We start from the raw sequence: 10,727 nt of genomic DNA on the forward strand, positions 1-10,727 counted from the left end.
TTCCATATATCTCACCCTCTCCTCCTTCTCCCCATGTCCCTAAGTCTATTCTCTATGTCTGTTTCTCCAATGCTGCCCTGTAAATAAGTTCTTCAGTACCATTCTTCTAGATTCTGTATATATGCGTTAGAATACGATATTTATCTTTCTCTTTCTGACTCACTTTACTCTGTATAATAGGTTCTAGGTTCATCCACCTCATCAGAACTGACTCAAAGGCATTCCTTTTTATGGCTGAGTAATATTCCATTATGTATATGTACCACAACTTCTTTATCCATTCATCTGTCAATGGGCATGTAGTTTGCTTCCATGTTATAACTATTGTAAATAGTGTAGCACTGAATTTTAAAGCACAGACATGTAACTAAATTAAATAACATTCTATAAGCCAAGATTTACTACCTGGTGGTTCTCCACAGCTCTGGCCTTAAAACATTTCATTTTCTTTCTTAATTGAGGACTTCAAAGTTAATAAAGTGTAAGTATCCTAGTGGCACCATCTACACATTTTTCAATTGTGTTTGGTACTTTGTATTGTGGGCTTTCTCGTGGTCAGACAGTAAGGAATTTTACCTGCAATGCAGGAGACTGGAGTTCAATCTCTGGGCCGGGAAGATCCCTTTCAGGAAGAAATGGCAACCCACTCCAGTATTCTTGCCTGTGGAGAATCCCATGGACAGAGGACCCTGGCAGGCTACAGTTCACAGGGTCACCAAGAGTCAAACACACTTTGCATAGCACACTTTACATTTATTTTTAGTATTTATTTATATTATATTTATCTTAATAAACAAAAAACAATATAGCTATTTTCATAGCTGCTAAAGTCTTCTTTTAAAATAAGAAGACATGAGAGATTCTTACATATAAACACACATAATAGGGAGGGAGAGAGAGAGCAAGAGAAAAAGGGGAGAGGAGAGATGATAGAAGCAAAAGCAACATTTCCTGTCTCTCTCACAAATACACACACAAACTTGGATAGTACATTTGTAGGAATTCCCATTCTCAAGATTCTTAATATGAGAATTTGGACGAGGTATAAAAAATTGGAATTTTTTCTACAAGATCAAAAGACAAGATATAGCTTCGAATTTACAAAAGTTTGCATATGAAATAGTAAAAATAAACATGTACTTACATGTTTATACAAGATTGAAATCAGTGCAGATACTCTCTCTTTGGCATTAATGGATGCTGTAAACTTGAAAAATAAATATCAATTTATATACTTTTATTCAAATCAAAGTTAATATACATGAATCACATTATTAGACCTATTTATTAATACCAGACTGAACAGAACCTACATGTCATTATCAAATATCCATATCTGACAACTTTTGAGATTTATGAAACCATGGAGAATGAAATAATTGCTAATTATCTCAAGTATGCCTCTCTTTTGCTTAGCATAATTAATAAAATGTGTATCATGTGTTGGGCAAAATTTATCAAAAATCTATCTCAACCTTGTTTTCCTATGACCTCCTCTAGCTAGTCCCAAATTCAAAATTATCTTAGGGCAATGGAGCCTATAATATTTGCCAAAATGCAGGGCTGATAGTATTGCTCTTCTTTTCCTCCGCTCATCTTCTAATCTGTTCTCACACTAATAACAAATTCTTTTCCTGTTGAGCAGCTGTTTTTCAAATATATTGGCATATAATTATCTAGGTACATTATTCCTCTGTGGGTTCAGATTTGAGAAATTTATGTTAAAATAGTTACTGAAACTATATTTCTTTATTTTGAATTATTAATAAAAGCATCTCTATTTTATAATAATGTATGGAGAAGGCAATGGCACCCCACTCCAGTACTCTTGCCTGGAAAATCCCATGGATGGAGGAGCCTGGTGGGCTACAGTCCATGGGGTCACTAAGAGTCGGACACGACTGATTGACTTCACTTTCACTTTTCACTTTCATGCATTGGAGAAGGAAATGGCAACACATTCCAGTATTCTTGCCTGGAGAATCTCAGGGACGGGGGAGTCTGGTGGGCTGCCGTCTATGGGGTCGCACGGAGTTGGACACGACTGAAGCAACTTAGCAGCAGCAGCAGCAGCAGCATGCAGACAAACATTTATTTTGTCAGTGCTAGTCACTTAGTCATGTCTGACTCTTTGTGACCCCATGGACTTTAGTCCTCCAGGCTCCTCTGTCCTTGGAATTATCCAGGCAAGAACACTGGATTGGGTAGCCATTCCTTTCTCCAGGGGATCTTCCCAACCCAGGAATTGAACCCGCATCCCTTGCATCTCCTGCATTGGCAGATGGATTCTTTACCACTGTGCCACCTAGGAAACCCACTTTTTTGCTAGCTAGACACTATGCTAATTATTTCTTTAAATTCTCCCCATGGATCTGAGATTAAGAAGTCATTGTCATTGACAGATGAGAAAACAATAGCTTATTAAAATCAAGGTCATATCATTTAAGTGTCAGAGTGGGGTTTTGAGTCTCAATATCAGATATAAAATGACACAGATATTTGTGATGGAAATGTCCTAGCTTTGTTCTTTCATTGGAAATGTCACACATTAAGAAAGCCTCCCTCCCCCACTCCAACTTTGTTCATAGATTAGCAATGCCTTTTTCTTTCCTTTATCCCACTCCCCACCCTCAGAGAAGCAGTGTGACACTAAAGGAAGACCATGCACATTTTGCTTTCAGACAAATAAGAGTGGCAATTCTCTCTCCATAAGTACTACTGAGGATTTAGAAGTGTTACTGTCCCTGCTTTGCAAAATGGGATTAAAAATGTTTGACTACTTTATATGGAGACTGGATATAATCCATATGATGGTTACAGCATAAGGCACACTACAAATGCAACAGATATAACATTTATGAAAACTTCTAATGCTGTCTACATGCTGAACAATCCAAAACAAATTCCACTTCTATGGAAATCCCTTGCACGTGTTTTAGTTCATGATGGAAGAATCAGAGGAAGAAAGAGACAGTGTATTCCCAAAGAAGAAGTTTGGATAAAAATAATTAACTTCCAGAGACATGGACATTTATGCACTCTAAAATGTAGAATTAAAACCTCCAATCTCTGAAAAAAAATTATAAATCGCCAGTATGGTTGGATTTCTTGTTGTTGCTGTTCCAGGGAATCTTCCTGACTCAGGGATGGAACCCGTGTCTCTTACATCTCTTGCATTTGCAGGTGGCTCTTTACCACTAGCACAACCTGAGAAGCCCAATGATACCTCTGCCTCTCGTTTGACTGTGTGCTCAGCCACTCAGTTGTGTCAGACTCTTCATGAAACCACGGACTGTAACCCACCAGGCTCTTCTGTCCATGGGATTTTCCAGACAAGAAGGCTGGAGTGGGTTGCCATTTCTTCCTCCATGCGGTCTTCCCAACCCAGGGACCGAACCTGAGTTTCCTGCATCTCCCACATTGGGAGGCAAATTCTTTATCACTGAACCACTTGGGAAGCCCTGAGCTGAGACAAAGGCGACCTGTAGGTTGCAGGTGACCGCACAAAACAGCTTGTTTTCTCTCACTAGTTGAATAACAACTGCCAGGTCTTCAAATTGAACAATTCTAGACACTTATTTACTCATTTTTTGTAAGTCTGTTTATCAATAACTGGTTCAATTCTTTAGAACTTATGACTCAGAAAATCACATGTTCACCCCTCATGACAGGGCACTCATGTATTTCCAGATGGATAAACGGTGCTTTTTTGATCTGCTTTATAAGATCAACTAATGGAGAGATTTCTCATCATTCTGGTTTTGCATATTACATGACTGTATTCTCTCAGGCCAGAATGGTCAAACCAAATACTTGGGATAGCCATCATACATGAATTACTAGCAACTAGCTCCCACTCCAGTGTTCTTGCCTGGAGAATCCCAGGGATGGGGGAGCCTGGTGGGCTTCCGTCTGTGGGGTCACACAGAGTCGGACACGACTGAAGTGACAGCAGCAGCAGCAGCAGCAGCAGCTAGTAATTCTATAACACTATATAATTCTCTATAACACTATGATAGACTCTATAACACTAGACTCTATAACACTATGACAAGATTTTAAATCACTCTTAGAGACTATAATATCAGAATCAATAACTTCTAGCCTGTTGAACCACTATGATCCTGATTCATTTTGGGGAGCAGTGAATACTTCAATATTAATGCATTCTTTGATACACAAAGAAAAATAAAAATAAGCTCAGTATTAAACACTATTTTATGTCTCTTGATTTTTATGGGTGATTTTTTTCTTTATTTTTAAGGAAGATCATAACATGAAGCTGTGTGTGAAACCCTAGAGCTGGTGTATTAAGCTAATAACATACATATTATGAGCTTTCCCTGATGACTCAGTGACAAAGAATCCACCTGCCAAGCTGAAGACAGGTTAGTTCCCTGGGTTGGGAAGATTCCCTGGAGAAGCAAACAGCAACCCATTCCAGTATACTTTCCTGGGAAATCCTATGGACAGAAGAGTTCATAGGGTTGCAAAGAGTCAGATAGGACTTGGTGACTAGACAACAATTACGCATATTATGCAGTTTGACCTACTAAGTAAGGTGGCACAAGCCAGAAGCAGTAGTAAGGGTTGAGGTGGGGGTAGGGATGCAGCATGTAACTCCCTGAGCATTAGAAGGAGTGCCCACTTTGGGGAAGAGAAAATCCTGGGGCCTGTTTTGATTGAAACGTGCAATTTCAATACACACAATGGAAGTAAAGTCACAAATGCATCACTTTTGAAGGGCAGGTGTGATGGACCTGGGAAGAGCAGTGCTCTGTCTGAGATCATCAGCCAGCAGGAAACAGAGATCGCCTACCTATTACTTATAAGGTGGCTGGGGTCAAGGTTACTAATATTTGGGGGATTCAACACTGAGTGGTCATTTTATGTGATGCCCCAGGAAACACAAATTAGGAAATTGTAGAAGAATCCTAAACTCAGATCTTTACCTAAATGTCCACACTCTGGGTGTGAGCAGAGCTGTCATACTGTAACATGCCTAGACAGCAACTCAAAAAATGGTTTTCTCCTTGGAGAATCATTATATGGCAACAATCCTAGAGAAAACTGGCAATTTGTGATTCACTCTTAATTGTTCACTTCTTTATCTCCATGTTGTCACTAGCTATCTGTTTCACTCATGGCAGTGCACACAGGTCAACCCCAGTCTCCCAGTTCATCTCAACCCCCCTCCACCCCTGTCTCCACTTGTCCATTCTCCACGTCTGTGTCTCTATTCCTTCCCTGCAAATAGGTTCATCTGTACCATTTTTCTAGATTCCATAAATATGTGCTAATATACAATATTTGCTTTTCTCTATTTCAGGAGGAATGACCTGTAGGCTCATTCCATGTGTCCTGTTGAAAGCAATATTACTACAATATATTTCTAGTCCTAAAACATATTTGGTGGGAACTGTTGGAAATGGGCCCAAACACAGTTAGGGATGTTGCATATAAATCAATAGAGTTGCTTTATTTACTTAGTTTAAATTTTTTTTTTACTAATCATATTCATGGTTATTAACAACTAATTGGCTGTAATATCTGTTGATAAAATATTCCAAAACAAATTACATGTAATTTTTTATGATTTCCCTAAGATTCAGCCACATCCCAGCTTATTAACAAAAAATTTATGAAATCTACCTATAAAAATGAGAAAAGTGATTGTTCCCAATATATCTCACAAAGATGACACAAAAATTAATAATTTAATGATTATGTGTCAGCTAACTCTGAGGAGGATGTAATAGGGGATTTTCTTCTCTTTAGATCTTTAACTTGAAAATCAAAACTTGTCATAAGAGTTGTTACCTATGAAGGTAATAATTTAATGCATCTCTACCTTCCTTTTTTTTCTATTTCTTGTGAACTCTCAAATCCCAGTTACTGCAATTCAGGAAAGGGGCTCTGGCATTTTCATATCCTGACAACTTGAAATGAACAATTAAGAGTTTCTGTTCAGTTCAGAGGCCCTATTTGAGGGCCTAAGTTCAAAGGAGTTGGTGATGGACAGGGAGGCCAGGTGTACTGTGATTCCTGGGGTCGCAAAGAGTCGGACACGACTGAGCGACTGAACTGAACTGAACAGAACTGAAGTTCAAATGTTTCATTGACATGAATAATACTTTGTTAAGTTATACTTATAGTTTAGTTTATGTATATGTGTGTCTGGTTTTATCTACAGAGATGATTTTAAAATTTTTTGAAGTGTTCAATAAGTATAGTTTCTCTGGAAGAATATAGTTTACATGAGTGGATATATTTCTGTCTGGACAATGTGAAGGAAAAACAACACTTCTTGTGACTCCATGTGTGAATCCTCAAAGGCAGAGTATAGGAGGTGCAAACGGCAATAAGTGCTGCCAGAGAGGACCAAAGGAGATAGCAAGTAAACCTGTAGGATGAAAAACTTGAATGTACATTTCCCTAGAGTACTGGTAGATATGTGGCTCAGTGATTTACAGCAATACAATGTATGTAAAGAAAATAAACAAGATTTTTATATCAAAGCACAACTTGAAGTCATATTCCTTGATCACTGTCCTACTATGTTTTACTGAGCATATATATACAACTTCTAACAGTGGGAGGGGGTCTAACATATTAAAAATGAGTATAATCTTTAGAGAGCACATAAGACTTGATTCATTTCTGAGTATTCCATTACCTATTCTGACAGCCTTACAGCTCTGTTGGGAAATGAAGCATAACATCAGGTTACTAAGCAACTCTGCAGCATTCTTAAAAGTCTGTCTTGGAACTCACTTGTTTATCCTAATTGATTCCATCCATGTCATCTTGAACATAAATGGAACATCACGTTTAGAAATGCGCTGGATCTCTACTTTCAGCTAACATGTCTTGCTACCTCCGCATATCTAAATCAAGGACTGACAATATAAGTGTCATATTCAAAGCAAATTTTTGTCTTCCTCTTAAGTTGCATTGAAAAAAATATACATATGTTGGATTAAGTTGGTGTCTGAATTAATCTACACACTGTCAGAAAAAAACATGAAAGAATGAAGAGTGACTCTCTTTTATTTTTTCACTTTTATACAGAATAAAGTTTTAATTAGCCAGTCAGACTTATCCCCAGTTTATCCCCACAATATAATACATCAGAATTAATAGCAAGTCTGCCTCACAGCATGGCAGCCGTGTTGACATTTCCTCAGTCACTAAAACTTGGAGCAAGATAGTATCTCATCCAATCCTGAAATATTAGTGATAAATGCATGTATATGTCACACTTTATGAGGAACAAAATTGTCTTTTGTTATCTTTGATTTCTCTTTGCTTTATATTAGAGGTGAAGATAATAAAATCACAAGCATTTTATAATTCTGTATATTTTGTCATCAAACTATTTACTCTCCTCTCAATTTTAGAGTAGTGAACACTTTAATGACTAATTCTGTTACATAAAGTATTTTGTATTTTGATGAGGGTCAAAGATGTAGTTAAAATTGACAGGGTTATTTTTTAAATTTGGAATATTTCTGCTTAGTGTCAACTTTGGAATTGCTGGATTATTTTCTGTTTACTTAAAATATGACCAGTACAGAATCCCTTATAAGAGTCACCTCAAAAAAAAAAAAGAGTCACTTCACAAGTAGCCACTTTCAAATAACTTATTTGCAGCCAATTAAGCCAACTGTGCTCTTTTCCCCATAGGGACCCAGTATGCAAACAGCAGCCTTCTAGGTAGTGTATTCAACTGGTTGCTTGTGCAGGTTGCTGTACGGTATCTTAAAGACAACTCTTTCTAGTGGGCATTATTGACTGGCCTGCTATTCCCAATCTAGGCTTCAGACAGGTATGTGCCATGCCTTCAGAAAGCCCCAGGGCACAGTGGCCAGGATCCACATTGACCAAGTCATAATGTCCATCCACACCAAGCTGCAGAACAAGGGGCAGGTGAATGAGGCCTTCCAGAAGGGACACGTTCAAGTTCCCTAGCATTCAGAAGATGCACATCTCTAAGAAGTGGAGATTTACTAAGTTTAATGAGGATGAATTTGAAAACATGGTGGCAGAAAAGCTGCTAATCCCAGATGGCTGTGGGATCAAGTAAATCCCTAATCATGGTCCCCTGGACAAGTGGCAGGCCCTGCACAAATGGCAGGCCCTGCATTCATAAGATCATCAGTTTCGGCCCCTCTTTAACCATGCTCACCAATAAATCCTGTTGCTGCTGCTGCTGCTAAGTCACGTCAGTCGTGTCCAACTCTGTGTGACCCCAGAGACAGCAGCCCACCAGGCTCCTCTGTCCCTGGCATTCTCCAGGCAGGAACACTGGAGTGGGTTGCCATTTCCTTCTCCAATGCATGAAAGTGAAAGTGAAGTCGCTCAGCTGTGTCCAACTCTTAGCGACCCCATGGACTGCAGCCCACCAGGTTCCTCCGTTCAAGAGATTTCCCAGGCAAGAGTACCGGAGTGGAGTGCCATTTCCTTCTCCACCAATAAATCCTACTTCCTGTCAAAAAAAAAGCATGTTTAAACTATTCAATTAATTTGAAGAATCATAGTAATAACATATAATGTATACAGTAATATACAAGTGCCATTTTAAACTAAAAATATCTTTAGAAGTGAATTTTATTTACTTGATCAGAATACTGCAGTGATTATCGATATTGAATGGCTTAAATACTCACACAGAGATGTGAGTGAAAATTATACGTGGAATTACAGAACGGGTAAACACAAGCAGACTCTTGCCCACAGTAGTCCTGACATAGTCAGTGTGCAATAAATGAAGCTTCAACTCTTTATATGAAATATTGTACTAACACATATTGTAACATAACACAGATTAGAACGTGGTTATTTTATTACAGGAAAACTCACACAACCATATATGTGGCAAAAAATATGATAGTTAATAAAGTAAGATATGGAAAATCATGTAAGATAACAAATATAATATACTGGGCTGATAAATGGTTTTAGCCAACAATTCTTTCCTATTAGAAACCAGCCTAATCATTGTTGGACCTATTCTGTTCTGCTCCTTGTTAGAGAGAACTAAGCAAAAAACATCCCTCCTGGCTCCTGATATTTTGAAAGGAAGCTGATGAAAATTAAAGTTAAAAAAAAACCACTACAAAATCTATAAAAGAAGACAAAATGACTACTTCTTAACATTTTACCAATAAATCATATCCATTAGCAGATCTTACAGTGTTTGCTTTAAGCAAAGAAAAGAAAACAAAATTCCCAAGTCAAAACTGCTTTTTATCCTCTGAACTAAGATTCCACTTCTCAAATGTGATCTCTACCAAAACATTTGGCAGCCTATGGTTTTTAGCGGCTTCAGGCAATATAAATCAATAAAAGAGTCCCATCTAACGATCAAATTGCAGCCATAGATGTAGCCTGAAGTGAATTCTGATTCAATGTTGATACACTGAAGAAAATTTTCTATTCACTATGAAAGCAGAAAATCCTTGGATTTCCAAAATGTTTTTTCAGTCTTGAAATTATCTTTCTTCAGTATACATTTCCTAGGGAATACAGTTCAAAATTTTGTTACAAGAAAACTTAGCCTAAATCTGAAGACAGAGAACATAAAATATAAATCTGCTGCTGCTGCTGCTAAGTCACTTCAGTCTTGTCCGACTCTGTGTGACCCCATAGACGGCAGCCCACCAGGCTCCCCCGTCCCTGGGATTCTCCAGGCAAGAATACTGGAGTGGGTTGCCATTTCCTTCTCCAATGTGTGAAAGTGAAAAGTGAAAGTGAAGTCGCTCAGTCGTGTCCGACCCTTAGCGACCCAACGGACTGCAGCCTACCAGGCTCCTCCGTCCATGGGATTTTCTAGGCAAGAGTACTGCGTGCTAAATTGATTCAGTAGTGTCTGACTCTTTGTTACCCTGTGGACTATAGCCCACCAGGCTCCTTTGTCCATGGGATTGTCCAGGTAAGAATACTTTTCAGTTGCTGTGCCCTCCTCCAGGAGATCTTCCAAACCCAGATTTGAAATTTGTGTCTCTTATGTCTCCTGCATTGGTGGGCAGGTACTTTACCACTAGCAGGACTTGGGAAGCCTCATAATCTGCTAGCTTAGGAATTAAAGTTAAGGGTCAATAAAAATTGCATCTCAGTGGAACTGTTTACAGATTGTTTCATTTTGACCACTCAGATATTTGATAATAAAGGCTGCTCCTTTTTATCTCCTTATTATAAATGTAACTATAGTTTCTTACCAAATATTTAGAAAATGCAAATATCCAAAGACAATCAATGGAAAAAATCAAGTAGCTCCCATTCAGGTTACCAATAATGATGTTTTAGTGCAAATAACTCTTTTCTTATGCATGTTTTGTTCCGTTCAGTCACTCAGTCGTGTCCGACTCTTTGCGACCCCGTGGACTGTAGCCTACCAGGCTTCTCCGTCCATGGGATTCTACAGGCAAGGATACTGGAGTGGTTTACCATCTCCTTTTCCAGGAGATCTTCCCAACCCAGGGATCGAACCCGGGTCTCCCGCATTGGGGGCAGGTGCTTTAACCTCTAAGCCACCAGGGCATGTTTACATGTGAACATTTCCAGAAAAATGAGACTGCATACGATATTCTCTTTGTGTCACCAATTTTTAACTTAATAATGAATGAAATGCAATTTTCTAAACCATTAAGTATTATCACATTAAATGACTATGTTATATAGATTTTAGTTTATAAATCACTCTCATTCCTTGGAAATTCAGTAGC

At 38.4% G+C, this 10,727-nt stretch overlaps 2 pseudogenes; both read left to right on the forward strand.

Annotated features, from left to right (window-relative positions):
- Positions 1-7,647: 7,647 nt before the first annotated feature.
- Positions 7,648-7,773, forward strand: LOC129562225 (small nucleolar RNA SNORA70; annotated as a pseudogene).
- A 57-nt stretch (positions 7,774-7,830) lies between these two features.
- On the forward strand, positions 7,831-8,086 carry LOC148777834 (large ribosomal subunit protein uL16-like; annotated as a pseudogene).
- Positions 8,087-10,727: the final 2,641 nt, after the last annotated feature.

Source organism: Moschus berezovskii, chromosome 5 (genome assembly GCF_049115385.1).
Source record: "Moschus berezovskii isolate FMDL1 chromosome 5, NW_MosBer_1.0, whole genome shotgun sequence".
NCBI lineage: Eukaryota > Metazoa > Chordata > Mammalia > Artiodactyla > Moschidae > Moschus > Moschus berezovskii.